Genomic DNA, 24004 nt, shown 5'->3' on the forward strand with positions numbered 1-24004 from the left:
AAGGAAGGGAGAGAAAAAAAAAGAGAGAGAGAAAAGAAGTTAAATATTCAGAGTGCTTCCATCTGCCCATAGAAAGCAGGACTTCAATTCGTGTCTTGAGAACTGAAATTGGTTACTTAGAACTGAGTGAACAAGTGTGTAGGCATGATGTAGATTTATTTATGTTTCTCTCAGGAGTTATTTTAACAATTTTGTTTTGAGACTTCTAACAGACTTTCTGGAGCTCTCCTACCAGCTGCTATTGTTCTGTGCCCCTTGCTGGCAAGTACTGTCTTTCAATAGAGATGAGCCAATTTATTTGATGCTGCCTCTGGAGAAGAGAGAAGCCCTTTGGGTACAAAGTGTGCCTGTCATGCAGATGTCTTCTCTAATCTAATGAGGTAGAGAGCTGAGCAGTCAGGAGAGGAAGGAGTGTTGGTAAAAGCAGAGTCTGTTCTCTGCACCCACTTCTCCCATCTATATATGAATAGTTAGTACAAGAGCCACTTTCTACAAGAATCTTTAAAATTTGATATGACTTGACAAGGATGACTATCCTAGAGATGATCACATCTGAGTCTGTGCATGGCTGGTGTATCAGTGCAGTCTATTTGGACAGATAGTTTCCTCTACTGCAAGGTGTGTTTCCTTTTTATTCTTCGTGACAGTTTGGCTTATAAAGTCTTCCCTTATTGATGCAATTGTGAGAGATTAAATTTAATTCTTCCCCTGAATCTGTAACATCTTTAGAATGTAATCTGAATATTCAAATTTAGGTTTTTGGTTTGGTTATGTTTAATTAATTCATTGAACCATAAATACTTCTGTAATGAGAAACCAATTGTAGAGTATAGAATAACCTGATAGTGGTGATGAGGAAGACATATGCCTGCTGCCTTAATGCTTTCTGTGCCTCAGTTTCCTCATGCATGTAAGTGGGAAATGTGTCACTTTTACTGGTTTCATAGGATTATATTCAGTGCCGCTTATATTTGTTCTAAAACCCTTGAAAAATTATTTGTGCCTTCAAAATTATCTAATGTCATATGAAAATACAAATTTTGAAAGGATACTATTGCAATGAGCTGTCAGTTTTAAATATTTTGATTTGAATTTTATTGAAAAACCAAAATCCGCTTTAGGTTTTCTATGTGAAATGTTTAAAATTTGTGTAAATATTAACATCACATGGAAATCATATTCTATTTAATTTTTTAGCCATCATTTATTTTTCATCTGATTCTCCTTGTAATTTTCTTTTCAATTGCCTTCAGGGAACAATACGCAAACTCTTCAAGAACTCATTTAACTCTTATCAATTTGTACCAATAAAAATCAAAGCTTATATAGTATTATGCAAATATTTTATTCACTTGGATAAGAGGGAGTCCATTCAATTCCACTAAGTCAGTTCTTGTATTAAAATCATTATTCATTTTATTTCATCATTTCAATTATAGGCACATAAGTTCTTATATCTTTTCTCAAACACAAAATCTCAGAACGTCTTACTTTCATGCAAAAAAATTTAAGCTCTAAAAAAGCAAATTTATATCACCTTAAGACGTCCAAAATTATAAAGGTTATTGGACGTCACTCCTGGTATCCTTAAAAATATTTGTTTGATTTTGAAGGAAGCCTCTAAGCAGTCAAGTTGAGTAATATTTTTAACTTCCTTTCTCTACTGTGAAAGAGTGTACCTGTGAAGAAATATCTAGGGCATAGATATTTCCTCATCTCTCTTTATCATCTTGCTTTCTACCCTGGTGGTCTGCATATGGTTAGATGAATCTATGTGACTAATATTAGGGCAATCTTGACCTCAGTGTATCAACTTCTGTGAGCCTGTCTTGTCTAAAATGAATTTGGCTGAGTTATAGCGCCTCTAAGAAACTCTTACTAGAGGAAGGAAGACAAAAGTTTGTGGTGGGAAAATGAAGAGGTCAAAAAAAATGAGCTAGAACTTACTAAATAAACATTTTAGCATATATTATCAATATTAAGAGTAACCCAGGAAAATCACTGTTATGGCTTCTATATTCTTGAATTTAGTAATAAAAATAATTTGATTTTGGCTTAAATGTAATGTTCTATTTCTTAAGGTCCCATTTCTTAAGTCCTATTTCTCAGGGTCCCATTTCTTTTCACTCTACTTGTCAAGTTCAAGACCATTTAAAAAATTAGTATTTTGCTAGTACAGTTTATTAATAACCATCTGATTTAAAAGAGTAGAGATATATGTCAGATGCACTCAATTTTATGTTTCAGATCACCTTGGATACTATCTGTTTTAGCATTAGTTTAATAATTTTTGATAATTCATCATAAACTTCCATCACAGGTATTAGCATGAAATCTACAGGCCAATTTTTTTATATATCCTTTTTTACCTCATCAAGAGAGACATAAAGAGCGAGAGAAAAGTGAAAGAGAGAGTGAGATGGGGTAGAGTCCAATGACATTTAGATTTAAGGGAACATGCCTGCTTTGTGTGTTTGTCTGTTTGGTTCTTTCCAGAAACACAGGAATCTCAGTAGGGGAAATTGAGTATAATGTTCTGTATTTAAAGGATGCAGTTTATATGTCTTTTTGGTCAATACCATTATCTCCTTTATTCAGGGGGATATGTTCCAAGACCCCCAATGGATGCCTGAAGCCATGGATAGTAGGAAACCCTATATACACTGTTTTTACATATATATGTGTGCATATATGTGTGTGTGTGTATATATGTGTGTGTGTGTGTGTACCATATATACCCACACACCCCATACCTGTTGATATGGTCTGGCTGTGTCCCCATCCAAATCTCACATAATTCCTATGTGTCAAGGACAGGGCCAGGTGGAGATAATTGAATCACAGCTTGAATCACTTGAGTCAAGGAGTTCAAGACCAGCCTGGGCAACAGGGCAAAAAACCCATCTCTACAAAACAAAACAAACAAACAAACAAAAAACAATTGGCCAGGTGTGGTGGTGCACATCTGTAGTCTCAGCTACCCAGAAAGCTGAGATGGGAGGATCACCTGAACCTGTGGGGTTGAGGCTACAGTGAGCCGTGATTGTGCCATTGCACTTTAGCCTGGATAACAGAGCAAGACTCTGTCTCAAAAACAAGCAAACAAATACAACGAAATAACAACAACAACAAAAACATTTCTCTTATATCATGTCTGGAATTGAAAACATATGTCACGCGGTCAAAAACTAGATTAATTTTCTATGTGGAATATATATAAAAAAGAAGTTGAAGTGAAAAATCTGGAGTAAAATATTTATATTGAAATAAAATCTGAACTTTTTTCAAAAAGATACATTGAAATTTACTACACAAATAAGTCAAGGCTCTCTCTAAAGAATGTGGCATATAATCTTTGTCTTTAAAAAGTGGTAGAAGCATGGGGATGGCTGCACGACCTCCATATTCTCTGCAGGTAGATGAAATTTTGAATTTAGAAATTCTAGCAGATCGTGCTCTCTGTCCTTAGAGAAAAGGTATTACATGTTAGTAACTGAGGTATAAAAAAACCAAAGCCCAGATCTTGTCTCATGCTCCACAGAAATCATGCCTTGCCCAAGTCAATAATTGGCTGAATTCATTTCCAATGAATGAAATGCAAAAACATGGAAAAGACTAAAATTGAAACTTTTTAATTTAAAAGATTTAAGCCGTGAGGGTGGTACATCCTTGACCTAGAGAATTTTGAATCTGTCTTTGGACAGGTGGGCAACCATAGGAAGCAAGTAGGTGTCTGGAGATGGCTGCAGGCAGGAGACACCCGTCCCCTGGGTAGCACTGATTGCATTTTCCATGAAGGTTGCTGTTAAATTCAAAGCAGACACTCTGCTGAGAAGGTTCTGAGAGGTTAGCTCTGGGTCTCATTGTTTCAGTTAATCATTTATTCAATTAATAAATTTTGAGCTCCTGCTGTGAGTCAGGCAGTATGCTAGGCCCTGTGGCTACAATATAGGCATGGTTCATGTTTTCAGCAAACGACATTTTACTGCTTTGGTGAAAATAACAATTCCTCAGAAGAAAGGCTATATACTAAGTTATAGAACAGAACAGAAGTAAGACCCCTCCAAAAAGGAATGCAAATATACAAGAATGGATGTGGATAATTTTACAAAGTATAGATTCAGGTTGGGTAAAGAAAACTGTGGGATTAGTTACCCTTGCTTTATGCTGAGAGTTAAGAAAAAATAAAGTAAATAAAATAAAATCAAACCTTTTATGTTAATCCTTTCTAAGACAAACATGCTTTTATATTCTGATTTTAATTTTCCATTTGCCAGTGAAAGGCTCTTAGATAGCAGTTAAAAGAAATATATAAAAATTAAAACATAAAAGGAAATTATTCCTAGGTTATTAAGTATTTAAGAGCTACAAACATATATAAAAACTTAAAAATTTGCTGTAAAGCCATTTGAAAGGGAGCATACTTATCTGTAGCCACCTAAACTATATCTTAGGGCAGAGTAAGCACAGCTTGATCATATAATCTGGAAACCAGAATTATGTTAGCCTCATAAAATATTTCCAAGTATGAAGAGTTCATTTTCTTTGACGTGACAAAGGAGAGATACAGTAGTCTTATAGCCAAGGCAAGCCTTTGGATATAAGATTTTTAAAAGCTTGGAGAAAGTTATTTTATTATAATAAAATCAATTATTGAGATCCACTGCATTTATGTCACTTCTTTTAGAGTTACATAGAAATTTTAAGCTTTGTCTGCAAAGAATTACACTTTAAAAGAACAATTACAGTGTAGGAAAGGTTAACCGATGAAAATATCATAGCATATTTGGGAATGTTTGCTTAGATAAGGACATAGTATTCATTGTTTCCACATTTGTAACATATGGTGGTTTAATCAGCATTATCTCTAAGTTTCCTGGTAACTTGAACACTAGGATTCTTTAAACCCTAAGGAATCAGAAATCAAATTATGACTCGTGTGCTTGCTACTATATAATTGAAAAGTTAAACCTTGGTTATTTACTGTTTTGTAAATCATTACATATGTGTTACGTCTTTTAAGCAGCTTTTAGTATAATTCTTGTAGATTGGCCTTGTAGGTATGCTTGTTTATTTTCTTTATTCTTTAAGTTGGGTATTTATAGGTAATTAGGAGATAAGATTAATTACATTTTTTCCTTAAAAAGCCTACTTTTATGTTCACTAAATAATTTTAAAAATGCATATTCTTTATTTCTTAGTGTATGTAGACTGTATTTTTCTGACTTTAACCGAGTTTGGCAATTTTGCGTGAACAAGCAAGGGACGCTTTATTCAAGACTATTACAATATGAGAGAAAGGCCAGAATTCAGTCTCAGCTCAATTCCACTGAAATAAAAGGCACATACATTCTTAAGAGCTGTGGTGGGGAATGTTAAGCCATATGTGTTTGTTAATTGTCTTTACCAAAGTGAAAGGAAAACTTTCTCGTATCTTTCAGGCAAGGGATGGCTTTACAACTTGGAGCAAGGTACCCCTGAAAGTTAGGATCCTACCCTCCAAAAGACAGGGGAATAGGAGCTCTATCTTCCTTGATGATGACATTTCAAAGGGATGGCTCCCAGGTCCTTGAGAAAGACATTTCTGGGTTGTAAAACTGACAAGAAGTTTTTTTAAAGATCTGCATTTCAAAGGAGGAAAGATTTTACAATTACAAGTTTTCTAAAGCAAATGTTCTAAGAGAGATCAAGGGCCTAGAATCAGGAAACAGCCTGTCTAAAATTTAGTCGAGCTGGAGCTGAGGGGAATGTTTAGTCCACCTTGGCCTTTTTTTCGAGGTCCTGTGATTGTGGGCCTTCTGGGTATGACTCATTTGGAGTCTTGGAGATGGGAGGAACAGTAGGGATGATGCTTTGTATACTCTCCTTTACTCTCTGCTATCCACTATTTATTTCTTGAGAAGCCTTTATGACCTTTAAAGTCTGTAAGTTGAGTAGAAATTAAATATTTATGCTGGTAACAAACAATGAAAATGTATCTTAAATCAGTGGGATTGCACACAAGAAGATTATCACTGAAACACAATTATTAATAGTATTTTTATTACTTTTTTTTAGACCATAAACATGATGGGGAATAAAAAAGGGAGGTTGTTATATTACAAAGATAGATAAATTCAAAAGTAAGTCATGATAAGCCACTGCTTAAATAGAATAGCCATATTCTTCTATTAGCTGCTTCTTATCTTCCAACTGAAGTTAAAAGAGAAAGGGTGTTTATATATCATTTTAATAAGAAAACTGTGCTAAGTATAAATTATTTTTTTCCTTCAGAATCTTCCCAACAAAAAGCCACAATTTCTGAAAAATTCTATAGTGTGCTATAATGCTGAAAATGATTCACAATACATTTACTCATAAAAATGTCAGTAAGAAAAGCTAACCTAGATAATTTTTATTTATCTGAAAGCCAGAGCTCGCTAATATTTACTTTTGGGGTGCTGCTCAGGGTAATTAGGTATGATTTTCCAGTTACTTGGGGATGAGCAGATGTGACTGGTATTGCTGAGATCCTAATTTTATACTGCTAATGCGATGCTTACCATACGAAGGAATGTGAAGGTGAGACAGTTAACGGTCGACGTAAAGATCGGAAACTGGGAGTCTTTCTAATCTATTTAAAATAATTACAACTAGGGCTAAAACAATTTTATCTTTGCATTTCTCTTTTTTCTTCTTTCTTTGTTTTCATCCACCATTCCCATAGCACCTGAATTCTCGAGGTCTCTCCGCTCCCTTTCCGCCCTTTTCCTTCTATTTCAACACAGCTTTTCTCCAGGAAAATAGGACACAGAAAGAACATCTACCTTCAAAGAGCCATCAGCGAGTAAGTCCCGATCATGCCAGTACTCAGTAAGCCATGTCTGACAACTCACGCTTTCCTCTGAGTTTAATAGGATAAAGCTAGTAGTGGAATAGAAATTGAGAAATGTGGTTCTACTGATAAGGAAACCTTGTCTTAAAGTATGAATTAGCAGCAGTTGAGCAGATTTACTTCAGGAGTTGTTTTATCGCTATTATATTGCCTGTTTTATCCTTTGGCTTCTATGGACATATAATCTGAGATAATGACCCTCCATCTATTTGCACAGGTGCAAGTAAAAAGGTCCTAAAATGGACACACAAACTCACACACATACACACATACTCATGCCAGGCATACTAAATTACAGAAATGAATAATTCATCAATAAAGCAAACGTTATAATGTCCTGTGACTCATCATTCATTATTTACTCATAACACAAATTAAAAAATAATTCTGAAATAAGTTGACAGATTAGACCAGAGGATAAATCTAGGCTATCCAGGAAGTATAACTCTGTACAGTAACACTAAAAGAACAGCTGCTGTCTTTGGGTAGCTCACACATAGTCTGCTTTTATAGACCATAATGAGGACAAAACCGATTAGCAAATTAGAAATTGACAGAAATCAGAGACACTCTGCTTAAGAATCACTAAAGATGGATAGTATTTCGACTAATGCTATTCTTTATTCATCTAAAGATTTATGGAATGAGTGTCTTATGTATAAACATCTGCTTCTTCAGGGAAGCATCTGTCATGTAGCCACCAAATAACATGACAGAGGGGTACTGTGTGAATCTGAAAAGCCTTAAGATCTGTGGTAGTGCTCAAGTTTCAACCGCAGATTAAAACTTTTAATCAGGGTAGTTTTTAAAAAGTAGAATAAACCTAGCTCATAAAATGAACTGTTGAATAGCTTAATGTAAAAGAAAGCATTTCAAAGGATATTTCATTTAAATGCAAATGTGGACTATGAGTTGTTAAAGAGAATCGAGCTTTTCATATTCTTGTTTTTCTAGACTCCTGGGATCAAAGTCACCTTTTGAACTTGCAAAGTAAGCTTCAAAACTTATATCTTACTGTTAGGATTTGAGTTTATTGTTTTCACTATTAAAAGACAAATGCTATCTGAAGCTTTATCTGCAGTATTAATTGTCCCATAAAGACAAGGGAACTGAATTAACAGGGGAAAGAGTAGGACTCTAGAACATTTAGGTCATGGCTTTGGAATCAGAGCTCTCGGCAGTTTCATGCTTTGTGGATAATTAAAATCGATACAAAATAATTACAGAACTAGAAGGATCTCCAGATACCTAATCCAGTCCCTTGCCTCCAAGAGAGGCTAGCTCTAGTCTAAACTAACTTCCACACAGACACTTCGGTTGTGTGAGAGAAACTGGGACTCTAGATTCACTCTCTGCATCATCAAACTATCTTCTACAGTTTCAGATCAGTAATGCTTAAATGCTAGTCCCCAGAGCCTAACACAATACTCTTTACTTAGTCACTACTCAAAAAATGCTGGTTGATGATATTTTTATCTAAATCTGGTTGAAATTAATTCTCTTTATTATTCTGTTCTCAGGGAAGATGAGGACAAGAATGAGATGTACTGAGTCTCCTGATTTCAATTCTCTATTCCAACATTGTATTTCTCTTTATACCATTCTTAAGGCTCCTTTTTGTTATAAGCTCAAACATCAGAGTGAAACAAATATATCCAAGTTCCATTAATGTTCCATTTCTTTAAGTAATTTTAAAGAGACAGAGTCTTGCTCTATTGCTCAGTCTACAGTGCAGTGGACCAATCATGGCTTGCTGCAGGCTCAAACTCCTGAGCTCAAGTGATCCTCCTGCCTCAGCCTCCTGAGTAACTGGACAACAGGAGCCTGCCACCATGCACAGCTATTTTTTTTTTTAATTTTTTTTTTTTGTAGAGATGGGGCTATGTTGCTCAGGCTGGTCTTGAACTCTAGGCCTCAAGCATCCTCCTGCCTCAACCTCCCAAAGTGCTGGGGTTACCAGCGTGAACCACTGCACCTAGCCACTTTAAGTAAAATTTAATGTGACAAAATTACTTTGCAACATAAGTTTCTGGATCACTCCTTGGAGTTTAGTTTTATTTTTAGATACATTTTCTTCCTAAAGAAAAGGGCCATGGTTATCGAAGCATTTTGTAAATCAGTAGAATTCAACATGTGTAAGGTAACGTGTCGAGTTAGATTAGTGGACTAGTACAACAATACTTTCTCTTTCAGAAAGGTCAACATTGAAAACGTATGTGTGTCTGCATTACTGAATTGAATTGGTGAAGTTGAATATTTAATTGTGTGCTCGTGAGAATAACTGCGGTGAGATACATGTCCTTTAGAACATTTCTTAATAGAATCTACACACACACACACACACGCACTATGTAACACTTTAGAAGAAAGAGATGGATCATTTTCATTGTTAGAGAAAGTCTTAGGAAAAATTTGTTTCTTACATCTACTACATGCTTTGCAAACATAGAAGAGAGCTTTTAATCAATAGTTAACATTAGGCAGCTATAGGAAATTGCGTCCTATTTCACTGAATCTTGCCATCCTTGACTGCTGGTCAAAATGAAAGACTGCTATTACACTATTACAGGAAAAGTTTCTCATTGATTGTTATTTCTACAACCAACAGTCTCCACTATCACTTTTCTACATTCTCTGACCCACATCTTACATTTCTTTACAAATGCTTCTTCTTCCTCCTTGAGCTGATAGACACCTGGTTAGTTCACCCGCCAAAAACGCAAGGCATCCCAAGTGGAGACTATTCATTTCATTACGTCAGGTGGGGTGAAAAAAGAGGGAAGGGCTGAAAATAGGGATGACATTCTCCTCAGTTTCTATTGCTATTCAAGGGCTATCACTTTCCTCTCATGTAAAACCTTTCCTCTGCACACACATCCCAGCACTGTCTTCTAATCATTGAGGGCACTGGAATCTAGCTTACTATTTTCCTTTTGGCCTCTTTTGTACAACTTCAATGTCTTTGTGGAGAACCCTTCAATATGCCAACCTCCTCTCCTGACGTTCCATTCAGCAAACATTATCAAACCTGAGGTCCAAAGAAAATAATTAACCTTCATTTGATTCCTTATTAAAATCTCTCTCTCCATTCAAGCTTTATGTCCTTAACCCTTTATGTCCTTTAAAATTATCCATTGAATCCTCCAAAAGCAATACATTGTTGCAGACAATGACTGCTTCCCATTATCACATATTCAATCTTCTTATCCTGGCATTCAATGACCTTCAAGATTGGTTCTTAACCTTTGTCTCTAGACATTTTTAATTACTTGCATGAGTTTTTAACTAATGCAACAATTCTCCAAATATGCCTAGCTTTTCAGACTCCAAATCTTTCTCATGGCCTCTCTCCATCTTTCCAATTCTCTTCTTCCCCTACAACCCCAAATAATCATCCCCTTTAAAGCCCAAATTTCCAGGAATTCCATGACCTTTCCATATGAAAGTGTCCATGTCCTTCTCTGAACTTCTGCAGAATTATGTCCCACTGTCTGAAAGCATTTACTTTCTTGCTTTGTGGTTACCTATATATTTATCTAAGTCTCCTTAACTACTTGGAAGGTAGAACTAGCTTACTGTATAGTAAAATAGGGTATTAGTTCAGTTTATGGTTCTAATTCGTTTTCTGATTTATCTCTTCACTTGTGTGAGCAATAGTTGTAAAATATATCATGCAAGGATACTGGTTACAGTGCTTTGAGTTCTGTATGTGTTCTATGAAATCATCAGTAAAACTGACCAGGGATTTCCTATGTTTATATTTTCCACATCACTCTCTGTGTAGTAGCCTAATAATAGTAGATGTTCAATGAGTATTCATTGACTAAGAAGAAGATATTAACTACATTCTTTTGCATAGAGCACAATAATATGTAAGGGGTTTCTATTCCATTCATGTGGCTAGTTTTTGGTCATCTATTACTTCTTTTATCCCATCTGTGGTTGGAATTTCTCATGGAGTCTCATTGTGTTAGGCTGTTCTTGCATTGCTATAAAGAAGAACCTGATCGTGGGTGATTTATAAAGAAAAGAATTTAGTAGGTTCATTGTCTTGCAGGCTTTATAAGAAGTATGGTCTTGGTATCTGCTCAGCTTCTGGGGAGGCCTCAGGAAGCTTACAATCATGGCAGAATGCAAAGGGGAAGCAGGCACCTCACATGGCCAGAGCAGGAGCAAGAAGTGAGGGGCAAGGGAGGTGCCACATGCTTTTAAACAAATAGATTTCTTAAGAACCCATTCACTGGCTTGAGGACAATACCAAGGGCATGGTGCTAAACCATTCATAAGAAATCCACCCCCATGATCCAGTCATCTCCCACCAGCCCCCCTCTTTGATACTAGGGACTATAATTCAACATGAGATTTGGCAGGGACATATATTCAAACTATATCACCCATCTCACAGGCCACAGCTTTAGCCTATGTCAAATGCTAAAACTAGTAGAAAAAGCATGGCATGTCAGATTTGGCAAAACAGATGTTTAAGTAATAGTGACAAGTTATACCATGTTACAATGCCATGATTGCTTTGAAAATACTTTGCAAAACTTCTCAACTACAATTCATCATATGGTTCTTGTACCTTGATAATATTTCCCCGATAAAATGACATAAAATTGGTATTGTTACTCACCATTGACAAGGCTGCATCACATGATCCATCTGGCTTGAACCTCATACTAAGTCAGAAGTTGTAAGTTCTTCCTGTTGAATTAATTGCCTATCATCACTAATTTTGCATAATTATATAGGTGTTTCTTTAAATGATGATATCTTATAAACATTGCAATTTATATCTTTCAGAAGCTTATAACTTTTGGTTGTATATATTGATAAATAATATTTAAAATTAGTTTATTCTTACAAAGGTTTCAGAATTTTAAAAATCTCTGGGAAGGAATATATGCTAAAAGATGCTTAATGTTTAGTGTAGCTGAAATATATACTTAGAGGAAGGTTTTTCTTTTTAAACAGTTAAATAATGGTAAATTTGGCAAGTACCATACCAATTCCCCTTCTTGCCATGTGTAGTACAGGAGTGGTGATAATGTTAGCTATTAGCGATATTAATTTTATTTCTCTTTTTTCCTGGAGATAAAGGCTTAGTAAAAGATGAAAATATTTCTTATAAGTAAGTTACTACAAACCACTTAGTTTTTATTTAAAAAGTGGAAAAAGCTTCTAACTCAGCCTCAGGACATTAATTTTATTTGTTTACCATCTAATATTTGTAAGTGGACTTCTTTTTATCTTGGGAGTTCAGAATGCAAATACAAAACAATTCCTGGGGGGAAATGCAATTATTGAAAACTCCCTTAGAGAATTATTCAAAAGACAGTTTACTTTATTTATTTCAATAAATAAAGTAAAAGAATATTGTGATCACAACGTGAAAAAATGAAATTAATCTGTATTTAATACAGAACAGAAATAAAATTAAGTTGTATTAATTCAAAACAGAAATATGCCTTATTTGCAATTACCTTATTTATGACAGTATTTAATTTTTCCTTTACATACAATTTTGGAGAAACTAAGTTTTTGACTAAATTTTGATTTTAATCAACACACACACACACACACACACAGTGTAGCATTATGTCATAATAACTGAGATTAATATCCAGTATGCAAAATACTTGAGATTAATGTAGACTAATTTTGAAGCAAAAATGTTTTCTTCTCAGATGTGGGACATGATTCAACATTTAATACTTAGAATTTCCTTTAAAATGTTGCAGAGACAAACTGTATTCAAACTGAAATAAGAGCAATTTTCATTATTACATACCGATCCTGGAAATGTGTATGAGAATGACAACTTCGATCACCACCACATCAGTTTGCCTTCCTTGTCGATTTCTTAGTAAAACCAGTTTAAGAGATTGAGTAGCTACAGGTATGTATATACAAAACTGAACTTATAAATAACACAGCAATTCAGCTGTTTTAATTGTTTCAGAATAAATAAGTAAATATTTCATTTTTACAAATTATTTTCTCAACTTTAGAAATATAAATGCACCTTGACTTGATTTTTTTTCTTACCTGAGCATCTGTGGATGATGAATTGGATTTCTAGCCTAAGATATTCTTTCATGTATGTTTTGCTTTGTAGGAAGTTATAAAGCTGTGCACACATATATATAATATTACACATATGATATGCATATGTTATACATATGAATATATGTACATAATATATTCATACATATTTTACATGTATATTGTGTGTGTGTGTGTATCTGTATATACATTTATTTCTTTCTTTATAAAATTACACAATTTTAGGTTAACCAATGATGTAATTAGGCAAATGTTTTCAAGCCAAACCTCCCTCCTCTGTTCAGAAAATGAGATTAACAGTGCTTGTATGACACACTCCTTGAATCATCAGTCTTTGGTGCTAATTTAGTCAAATTAGGTTTATGCTTCATTACTAATGTAGATTTTGACAGTGTAATCCAAAGACATGAATCTCGTAATATTAATAGGAAGTCACTTCCATTTGTAAAGAGAGTAAAGAATGGACAGTTGTGCCCGGTCCACCCTCATTCATTCCGTGATCCTCATCCCCACAGCCAATGTGCCTCACACATATCCTACCTATAACTGAAGGCAGCCCTTCTTGGTTTTACCACTTTTTCTAATATTCTGTAGCCTTGTGGAAGAAGGTTGAAGGGGGAAATAAAATAAGTCTAGTTCAAAATATCCAGTTTCCTCTTCAATGACACCACTCAACCTAATACTGTTCAAAGGAAAATTCAGGGCCCTTTTCTTTCAAGCAGTAACATCCAGGAGAAAATTTTAGGCTATAACAGACTAATAATGTTGAAGCTGATTAAAAACACACAAATAGTTATAGATTAACGAATTCTTAAATAAAACTCCTTTGTTTTTATTTCAATAAAATGTCCTTTTAAAAATATTTAAAATCTGAAGTAAAAATTTCCAAAAGATCATCTTTTGGATCTTGAGGGATCCAATGAGGGAGCAGGTTTATTCAGGCTTCAAGAATTCGTGGTGCATCTGGTGAATGCCAGGTGTCTTCTAACTGAAGATATAGCAGGAAACAAGAAAGACAAACGTCTTGTCTTTGAGAAGCTTACATTCTAGTCATACTTAATGGATAAAAGCATTTATTTATGGCTGGGACATGGTGGCTCACGCCTCTAACCCCAGCACTTTGGGGTGCCTACGCAGGTGGATCACTTGAGGTCAGGAGTTCGAGACCAGCCTGGCCAACAAGGCAAAACTGCATCTTTACTAAAAATACAAAAATTAGCCAGGCGTGGTGGCACACACCTGCAATCCCAGCTACTCGGGAGGCTGAGGCAGGAGAATCACTTGAACCCGGGAGGCAGAGGCAGGAGAATCACTTGAACCCGGGAGGCAAAGGTTGCTGTGAACCAAGATCGTTCCACTGCACAGCCTAAGCGACAGAGTAAGACTCTGTCTCAAAAACAAAACACAACACAACAACAACAAAGAAAAGAAAAGAAAAAACATGTATTTATAAAACCTGGAACGATTCTTAAACTCACTAAACTCCGTAATTCTATTGTGCCTATAACATTATGCTAAATAAGTAATAAATACTTTTCCGATGATACATGTACTCACCAAATGTAATGACCAGAGAACATGATTTTAGCTAAAATATCCTAGCTTTGGGATGAACAGTAAGAGCACTGGACTGGATCAGAATGCAGTATAGACATATTTATTTGTTATGAGTCTGACTCTTAGTAAAAAGTGTATTTTTTACCACTCTGTTTTCAAAAACACACCAAAACCCAAGTTTTGCTTCCTCAAATGTTTAATGACATTTATCTATTTTATCTGAATGATTTATTACGATATTGTGATACAGCATCACTTAAGGTTGTTTGAATTTTTTAAAGCTATTCCCGAAAGATTTGCAACTACTTTCTTCTGCTATCTTGGTTTCCTGCTATTCTCACAGGAATGTGGATGATGTCCCTCATGTACTGCTTATTTCTTGAGCTTTTAGGTGCCACTTGGCAAATATACCAAATGATAGAGAGGAAAAATGAAGGTATTTTTACACTGAAAATTTTTCACTGGCAAAGCTCCTTTCCTGAAAGAAACATCACTCATGTTTAGACTAGATTATGTACACATCATGACCTAGAATTGGAAACCCAGTGGCTACTGAACTGGGGCTCTTCTAAAGCTAAACCAAACCATTTGAGCAAGAATTATGGACTATTCATACAGGTTATCAAATTTCGCCAGATGAGAGAGACCATGTCTGACAAAAGGTTGAATCTAGTAAAAAAAAAAAAAAAAGATTCACTTAGGAGAAAATGTCTGATGGAAGATTAAAACTTTAAAATATGTACTAAATTGGTGTTCCCCAGGCTGTTAATATTCTCAGTGCCTACAGAATACAGAAAAGCTAGAAATAGCTAATGTAGCTTTGGAGGATAACAGAAATTTTGTTTGGTTTTGTTCCTATGTTTTCTTCAAAATGTTGTTATTCTTTGTAGAACTTTTTAGGTTATTTTTCATTGGTTTAAAAAAGCTCAAGTCTATTCCAGGGGGGATTGTTTTTTTTAAAAAAGATAGAATTTAAAGGGGTTGAGTCTCTACATGGATGAGAAAAAAAGTCAATATAAGTATTTTATATAAATCAATCTCTTAAAATATTTTAATAAATATTTTATATTAATCTATTAAAATCCCTTCATAGCCCACTAACATTCTAAAATACCAGCTCTAAATTTTCAAGTTCATTTTTTAGAGCTTTCAAAGAAGAATAGATATATTGTATAAGAAAGTTGATGAACTTAATAATAGTTATGGAAAAAGATACAAATATAACAATGAAAGGTCCTGCAGATTAACCATTTAATTAAGAAAAATAGCACCATTACTTAGGTAATTTTTTAAAGTCAATATTACTATAACTCAGTATATTAAAGGATTTCAAAATGAAAGAATTAGTCATGGAATAGTGTTTTGTATAATTAATGACATATTTAACTTTTTTATTTATTCATATTGCTATCTTTACTCCTAATCAAAATACAATTTACAGAATGTATTATTTCATCTAGAAATTAACAGCTGGCTTGTAAGAAACATTTAAGTTAGGTTAATTACTGCCTTTTAAATTTGTATAATATACTGTGACAGAAAATTAATGATGCTCACAGTATTTAGCATAGTTCATAACCCGTATTTTAATGAAAATATACTGTTATTAGTGATATGCATGATACAGATATAATATACTCTAATTGCTGGTCATTTTATGTCTGTTCTATATAATTCTATAAAATGAAGCCATATTCATTCTGCTTATTAATTTAGACTTCACAGAGAAAAATTTGCATTTAATATATTCATGTTTATATTGGATTATGTGAATTTAATCAACCTAAGGCATGACAAGTGGGGTTTGACTGACAGTTTCTCAAGATTCTAATCTGGTCAAGAATTCATTTTCCTTTCATCTTATCACAGACATATGAGAATCTTAAATTAAACTGAACATGTTAGCATTTTAAGTAGTATCCATTTTCTTCCTGTGCACTGTGCCAAAAGTGAGATAACTGCTTGTATAGTGTCCATGGAGAGGTGTTTCCATAACATACCCTGATAATAAATTTGTGACAGCTCCAGTTCTGGTGTCTCAAATGTAAGTTTTTTACAGAAGCCTACATTAAAATCTCTTTCTTTTTCTGTAGCAAAAATCAAGGTCCATTATATTATATTATATTATGTTATGTTATATTATATTATATTATATTATACTATATTATATTATGTCAACTACCAAATTTAAGTTTCTCAAATTGGGTCACTGCTTTCTTTAGTCACACTAAATTCAGTGATTGTCTCTATGCCAGTGTCTAGTGATTGGCTATAGGACTTCTCCAAACCAAGGACTACAATTAGAGGAAAGAAATGGTATACCTCTGAGCTAATATGAGAACACATAATTTTTGGACCATCGGCAAAAAATACTAGAAAAAGTGTCTTAGTAGTTGTACTGTAGAACATAATTTTAGAAATATAGGACTCCTGTGAAATACTTGCAGAAAAGTTGATAAATATATTGCATGAGTAGTCAAGATGGCTATATTACTAATGAGTATGAAATAAGGCTTTAGTTACTTTGTAAAGTAATACCAACTAACTTCTGTGCAGGGCAATGATAATGAGTAAAATATGTCTACTGGTTTCAAGATACTTCCAAGTAAGTTTAGAAGATGTGAGTTCTCACAAGATAACATAGCTCATTTAAAAAAAAAAAAAAAAAAAAACCTTAAATAATATCCAGTTTAAGACACTTCAAATACCATTTGAGGTATCTATATTCCAGAAAATGACTGACAATGGCAAGTGTTTCTGAGTCATTGCTATAGAATATATCCAAGATGGGTTATTGCAGACATAAAACTTCCCCTAAAAGAAGATAATTCAAAGGAGCCAAGTATGGAAATTCATTTTTGAGTGAGAAAATATAACAGATTTTCAAATCTCTCATTATGTCTTATTCAGCATATTGAGAAAGAAGCATATCAGAAAAACAGAGAAGCCACAGAGGATAGTAGGGCAGTTCCATCCCATTAGGGTGAAAGGACAAGCAGGAAAAATGTAAAACTGGGCAACCTAAATTCTACTGGATTATCTGAACTATGAAAACCTTTAAGATATGCATTTCTAACTGAACAGGAAGAGTAAATAAATAATATAATAAATGTTTATACATAGCAGCAGAATAACTTTTTTTCACAAGTTACAAATATTTTAGCATTTTTCTTTTAACCCACAATTCTCCAATTATTTTTTTCAAAAACACAAGGAAAGTAAAAGCCTCCATGGAATTATTACTATATACTCTAAAAGTAACTGCAGTCATCAGTTTGGTGTGAATCCCTTCAGACTTTTGACAGTATATGAATATGTATTTTTGCATTAATGACATTTTTCTATAGCACTCTGCTATAGACTAGATTTCCATTCAATCATGAGGCATAAACATTTTGTATTATTACATATGAACCTACCTTATAATTTTGTCACTACAGTGTTTAATTAAATAACTATCATAATTCAATTAAATAATCCTTTTTGAAGTATCTTTTTAATATAATAATATAAGCCATCATGCAACATATGTAAATGAACAATCATGCGACACACACACTTCTAGTGGAATTTACATTTTTACACAGTTTCTAATAAGCCTCTGTGATACGAGGGGACCAGTTTCGGTGGAGTATGTACGAAGTGCCAGGGACTTTTTCATATATAATTTCATAAAATCACAACATTTGTTTGTAGAAATTGTGAGCATTGTTTTACAGTAGAAGACAATATGTTTCAAAGCAGTTGAAAAGTTTGTTGAAAGACACATAGATAATATATGGCAAAACAAATCTTCAAAGTCAGTTGTGTTTGGATGATTCCTTGCTCATTCCAGGTCAACAAACTGCAGGAAAGGCACTTTAAATGTACATGTATTTATTTGATGAGATCATGCTTCTTTAATCAGATTATTTGAGTCTCAAACTGTTTTCCTGAACCACAAATCTCTGATTTGCTTTTCTAAACAGCACAAAAATTGTTCTGTTCTGATTTTCACCTAGTATCCTTAACAGGAAACCTGGCTGCTCAGACAAAAATGGAGTCGCCATTGTGCTCTAGCCAAAAGTATCAGCTCGCAAATTGTCTCAGCAGGAATGATGGGTTTCTATATTTCTACATTTCAAATACAAATTGACATCATCCATGGACATCAAAGATAAAATTTTCCCATCCAGTGGATTTCATAGTATATTGGAACTCACTGTTTCGTTTGGATAATGAGACAATCCTCTATATAAATGAACATATGTATTCTCTCCAGTGTAATAGTCAAGTCCAAACTCTCAGTATATGGACTAAATTTTTTCTCTAATTCAGTAATCCCATTGTTTACATAATGAATCCTTACTTCTAACTTTTTAAACTAATATTTTTTTTTTCTTTTAAGTAAAAAGCATTCATTGCCTACTAATGTGTCAGTCTATTATGGGACCAGGAACTCATCTATTTATTTATTAAACAAAACTTATGAAACAATTATTATTTCCTAGATATATGCTAGACTCTAGGGATATAAAAACAAATTACACATAGAATCAATGTCTTCAAGTAGTAGTTACCTTTATAGTAGGTAGGAAAGTTATATATGGGCAAGGAATTGTTATAATATAGACTATAAGGTGAAATTATAGTCCAAAGGTCATTTTCAGTTATAATACAGAAAACATATGAACACTAGTGTTATTTTGGTTTCCGGGACAACATTAATGTGATATTTAATAAGATAAAAATGTTAAAGTAATTGGAATATTCCAAGGTGGGAGAAACATTAGTTTAAAATGTACAATTTAATATTTGATGTCAATGTGTAATTATGCAAAGAACTACAATGCCTGGTTAACATTAATTTAAAACTCTCCTAGTCTGTATTTTGAGTCAGTACAGTGAACAGGTTAGTCAACCTACCGGTGAGCGTCATGTTAAAAGCCAGATGAATGACCAGATGTTTTTGTTCACCTGAGTGGGTATTTTGCTATTGTCTAGTCGCAACCTCCGTGCAGCTCCCAGTGATTTGGCTACAAGGGTGCTTTCTGGAGCTTATGTGTCATTCAGGGCATCTCTGGCGTCTGCACTTCTGTCTGTTCTAATGACCACACTCAGCAAGCACCAGCTTTCGAAGGAGACTCCACTAATTAGCTTAGTCGGCATAGCATCTGGTAACTGGTTGGTGGGATAAACAGAAAAGACTCCCGAAGTGAAGGGTGGAAAAATGAATTCTCCAGGCCATGAAGAGCACAATGAAATTATGAGCATACAACCCAAAGCCATGAAGAAGCTTCATCATTTACATTAGCCGCATCTGTAACATTGCCTGGCACGAAATCCTGGGCCAAAATGGAGATAATTGGAATTACACAATACTCAGCGCTTCAGTTTGGCATCAGTTTCATAATATAATAAAACTTATCATTTGTAAGCCTGTCTGCTTTTTCAAAAACAGACCTAGAACAATTTGATCTGTCCTGCTACAGCAGACACTGATGCAGGTGGTTTAAAAACAAAGCATTTAATCAGGCAGGGTTTTACTTAAACTACTTGATGATTCATCATCCAGCCTCTGCTCATTGTCAATTGTGCCTCTCTGAGCTATTATTTATAGAATATTTAAAGAGCCTGGACTGCATGTGCCTCTGTCTTGGGTTCTATTGTACTATAAATTATAGGTCCAATTTGTTTCAAATTCGGCATGGACTGTCAGGATACCATGACTCATCTTCTGTTCAGATGAATACTGTATATGGCTAAAACAAAAAGTACTGTTGTTGCTATTAATTTATTGGTAATTCTGGAATATTCTGAAACTACAGTTTTGTCATGTTTTAGGTCCACAGAATCACTCTATTCCTACATTCCCTTATGTTCTTCTTTCCACAGGGTAAAAATAAGTGAATGGCTTTATGACCACTATGTAAATTCTGGCCTTCTAAAATGGCCACTGTTAAAGGAGGTTGTTCGGGATGACACAACCCTTTCTTCATCATGAAAACAGACCAACTTTTCCTAAGTAGAGACTGCATAGATTTATTGAATCACATTCTATATGCTGAGGGATTTTTGTTTTGTTTTGTTTTTCTTAAGCTGACTATTAAAAACAAAGTAAGTCAGAATTGGATTAAAGAAAGGAAAAGTTGACCTTTAATGAGAAAACCAAGAGGACAAAATTTTTATGCCTCATTTTTTAGCACTTAATCATTGCAATTAAATAAACATTCAGTTTACTTCATCTTCATAGGCTCCTTGGAAGCAGAACTGTCTATTTTCTTCATCACGGTACTCTAGTCTTTAACACATAGTAAGGGCACAATAAAAAGAGTGGTGGTAGGAATTGATGCATGAGTGAATGAGTAAAGGACAAGTTGTGTGGCTAGACTATTGTAAGTCTGGAGAAAGTGGATTTTTTTTAATATCAAAGGATGAGAATAGGAATGAATAATATAGGGAAGAGATGAAATGGATATGTTTGTATCTGGTCTAAGAGTCCACTTCAAAATGAACATTCCCTCTTCAGAGCACACATGCATTACTCATGTGCTGCTATTGCACCCGTCACCTTGATATGTTATAGCTCCTAGGGGGTTACTTAGATGGATTAGTTCACCTTTTTATTTCCAGCGTAGAGTGTGGCACATTAGAAGTACTCAAAGTACATTTATGTATACACTGACTCATACTGGATGAACAGTATAATCATCGCCCAATCCTAAAGTCTTGCCCCGTTTAAGGAGCTTTGAGGTATTGTCTTGAAAAGTCATGCAAATTGAAATAATGCACTGAAAGAATTTAGGCATTCAGCAAACACAAATTTTAGTAAAATTTGAAAATCCAAACCACAGCATGACATTAAGAAAACATAAATATTACTTAGCCAGAAGAAAAATGATTTCAAAATTTTTCATAAAATATTTAGAAAGAAAGAACTTGGATCTTGGAGCAGTTGAGTGAGAAATAAGGAGGAATACGTGGGAGAGAAGAGAAAGGGAAAAGGAAGTGGATCAGATTTTTTTGTTGTTGTTAGTACTGAATTGGTTTGCTTTGGGCTCCTTTTTAAATCTATCCAAATATCCAAAAAAAAAAAAAAATCCTCAATGATATTTATATATCCACTAATATTTCAGTTATTTTTATAGAGTCAGTGACATGAAGATAAATTATTCTGATTCACATGGTGAACAAAGGCACTTCATAGAATTCTTGGACTTCTCAGAGAATCAGAGAGATACTTTCTCTAGCTGCTACTTCATTTGTGGCCTTAGAGAAATAATGCATTAATCTGCAATTAGATCATGTCATCTTTCAGGATGTTTAGCTAAGGTGAAACGTGTAATTAGACATTTTAAATTGCAAGTCACCTCCACCCACGGGGTTGACACGTTTTCTCTATGGTATAGTTTTGTGTAAGGATTCACTCAGTATATCCAGAAGTCACCTTGACCATGAAATTAAGTCTGCCGCAAATTACAGCCTCACAATTAACTCAAACATTATCTTCTATTATTTGTGTTCTCTGACTTGAGGAGCACATGTTTGATTGTTTTTTAACTTTTTACTTATTAACATAACTTTTATATTTGAATATATAATAATTTTTAAATTATCAAAATGATAGCAGGTATTAAGTGACAGTCTTCCAAATGATCTTATGTGGTGCCCTGTGTACCTTTTCTTATAATAAAAATATACATGGAATGTCAGAGAGAGAGAGAAAGAGAGAAAGAAAAATATATGTAAATATCTTTTTAATATTGAATTAATTTAAGCTTCATCAGTTTATTGTGCATATGATATTTACCCTACAGATTTTTATTTTCAATAATAGTATATATTATGAATAACTTTAAATAGAAGTATTTTTCATTTAGAATTTTGCTGAATATTAGCATATGAGGGAAAAATAAAATACGTAACTCATCTATCTGTGTAAAATAATGAATGCTAGATCTAAAGGAACCATTTGCTAAAATGTACTTAAACAAATGCGTATTGCCTGCATTATATTTCTCTACTCTTTTATTGCACTATTAATCAGAAACTTAAATTCTATTTTTGAGCTTGTGATTATCCTGAATGCTATGTGAAAGGGAAGTAATGATGGAATTTTTATTTTAATGATAACAACAGTTTTCAAGGGAGATAATCAAAATCTTTATCTGAAGCTTGAAGATGAGAAAACTGTATAAATCCATCTGCTGAGTTCATGTGCCTTTTAAGATTTGCTTTTCAATCTTTCAATTTCACATTTCTGGTTTTTAAATTATTTCTCCTATAAAATAATTTTTTGATGTCATTAATGCCGTTTCATTTAGAAGTGACGATTAAACAGGGTTTCTAATAATTCAACAGTTCTGTTTGGTTTTGTACAACATGTTATATTCAGGTGGTATCTGAATGATCAACAGGATCAAAATTCAGAAGACAAGAAAAGCGTTGCTTGATCAATTTTCAAACATACATTCAGATTTTGTCCGTGGATCTTGAGTGCCGTAACACAGGTTGTGCCTCGGGGAAAAGTATATGATTACTTGTCACATAGGTTTTTAGTTGGTATCTTAGACCATTTGGGTCATTATAACAAAACACCTTAGACTGGGTAATTTAAAAATAACAGAAATGTATTACTCACAGTTTTGGAAGCTGGAAACACCTGGATTAAGGCACTGGCAGATTCTGTCTGGTGAGGGCCCATTCCTTATGATGGTAACTTCTACATGTCTTTCCATCGCAGAAGGTGTAAGCAAGCTTCTTGGCCTCTTTTATAAGGGCACTAATTTCATTCATGAGGGCAGAGCCCTCCCAAAGGCCCCACCTCTTAATGCCATTTTTGGAGACATAACATTCAAACCACAGCAATTGGTGTTATTGGTTATTTTAGTGCCATTGAACTACAAGCTTTATAATGATCAGAAGGAAACTTTTTTTTTTTTTTTTGCCCTTAACCTAACAGTTTTCTGGGTCCATGCATTTTATTTTCTGCCAAGATATTATGTGTGTGTGTGTGTGTGTGTGTGTGTGTGTGTGTAGAGAGAGAGAGAGAGAGAGAAGCACTCAAATATAATGTCTGCACTATCAATTGCATCTTCTTTTATCTTTTGAAATTTCAAGGTCAAACTCATAGTTTAAGATTAATATTTTTCTTTGGCTGAAAATAAATGAGTTGATCTGTGTGGAATGGGGTGATGTAAGAGGTCAAAATGTGTGGGTAAGGATGGAAACTTCTATAATATGAAAAAATATTGCAAAATGAAGGTGCTTTACTTCTCTATTGAACACAGATACTTTTTGAATGGAAATGTGGTATGTAGTAATTTGGGAGAGAGTATGTTAGTAATAATGGAGTACCAACATTAATAGAATGACTGGCATGGGGGGGCGGAATGTGCATTTCATAAATATTTACAAAAGTGCATAACATTCTGAGAAATAGCTAGAACATTTTAACATAAGATATTAATATAAAACACACAGCCAAAGAATCTGGAGACATGCTTATTGAGTTTGAATCCTAGCTCT

This window comes from Mandrillus leucophaeus, unplaced genomic scaffold, assembly GCF_000951045.1.
Source record: "Mandrillus leucophaeus isolate KB7577 unplaced genomic scaffold, Mleu.le_1.0 Scaffold225, whole genome shotgun sequence".
Taxonomy (NCBI): domain Eukaryota; kingdom Metazoa; phylum Chordata; class Mammalia; order Primates; family Cercopithecidae; genus Mandrillus; species Mandrillus leucophaeus.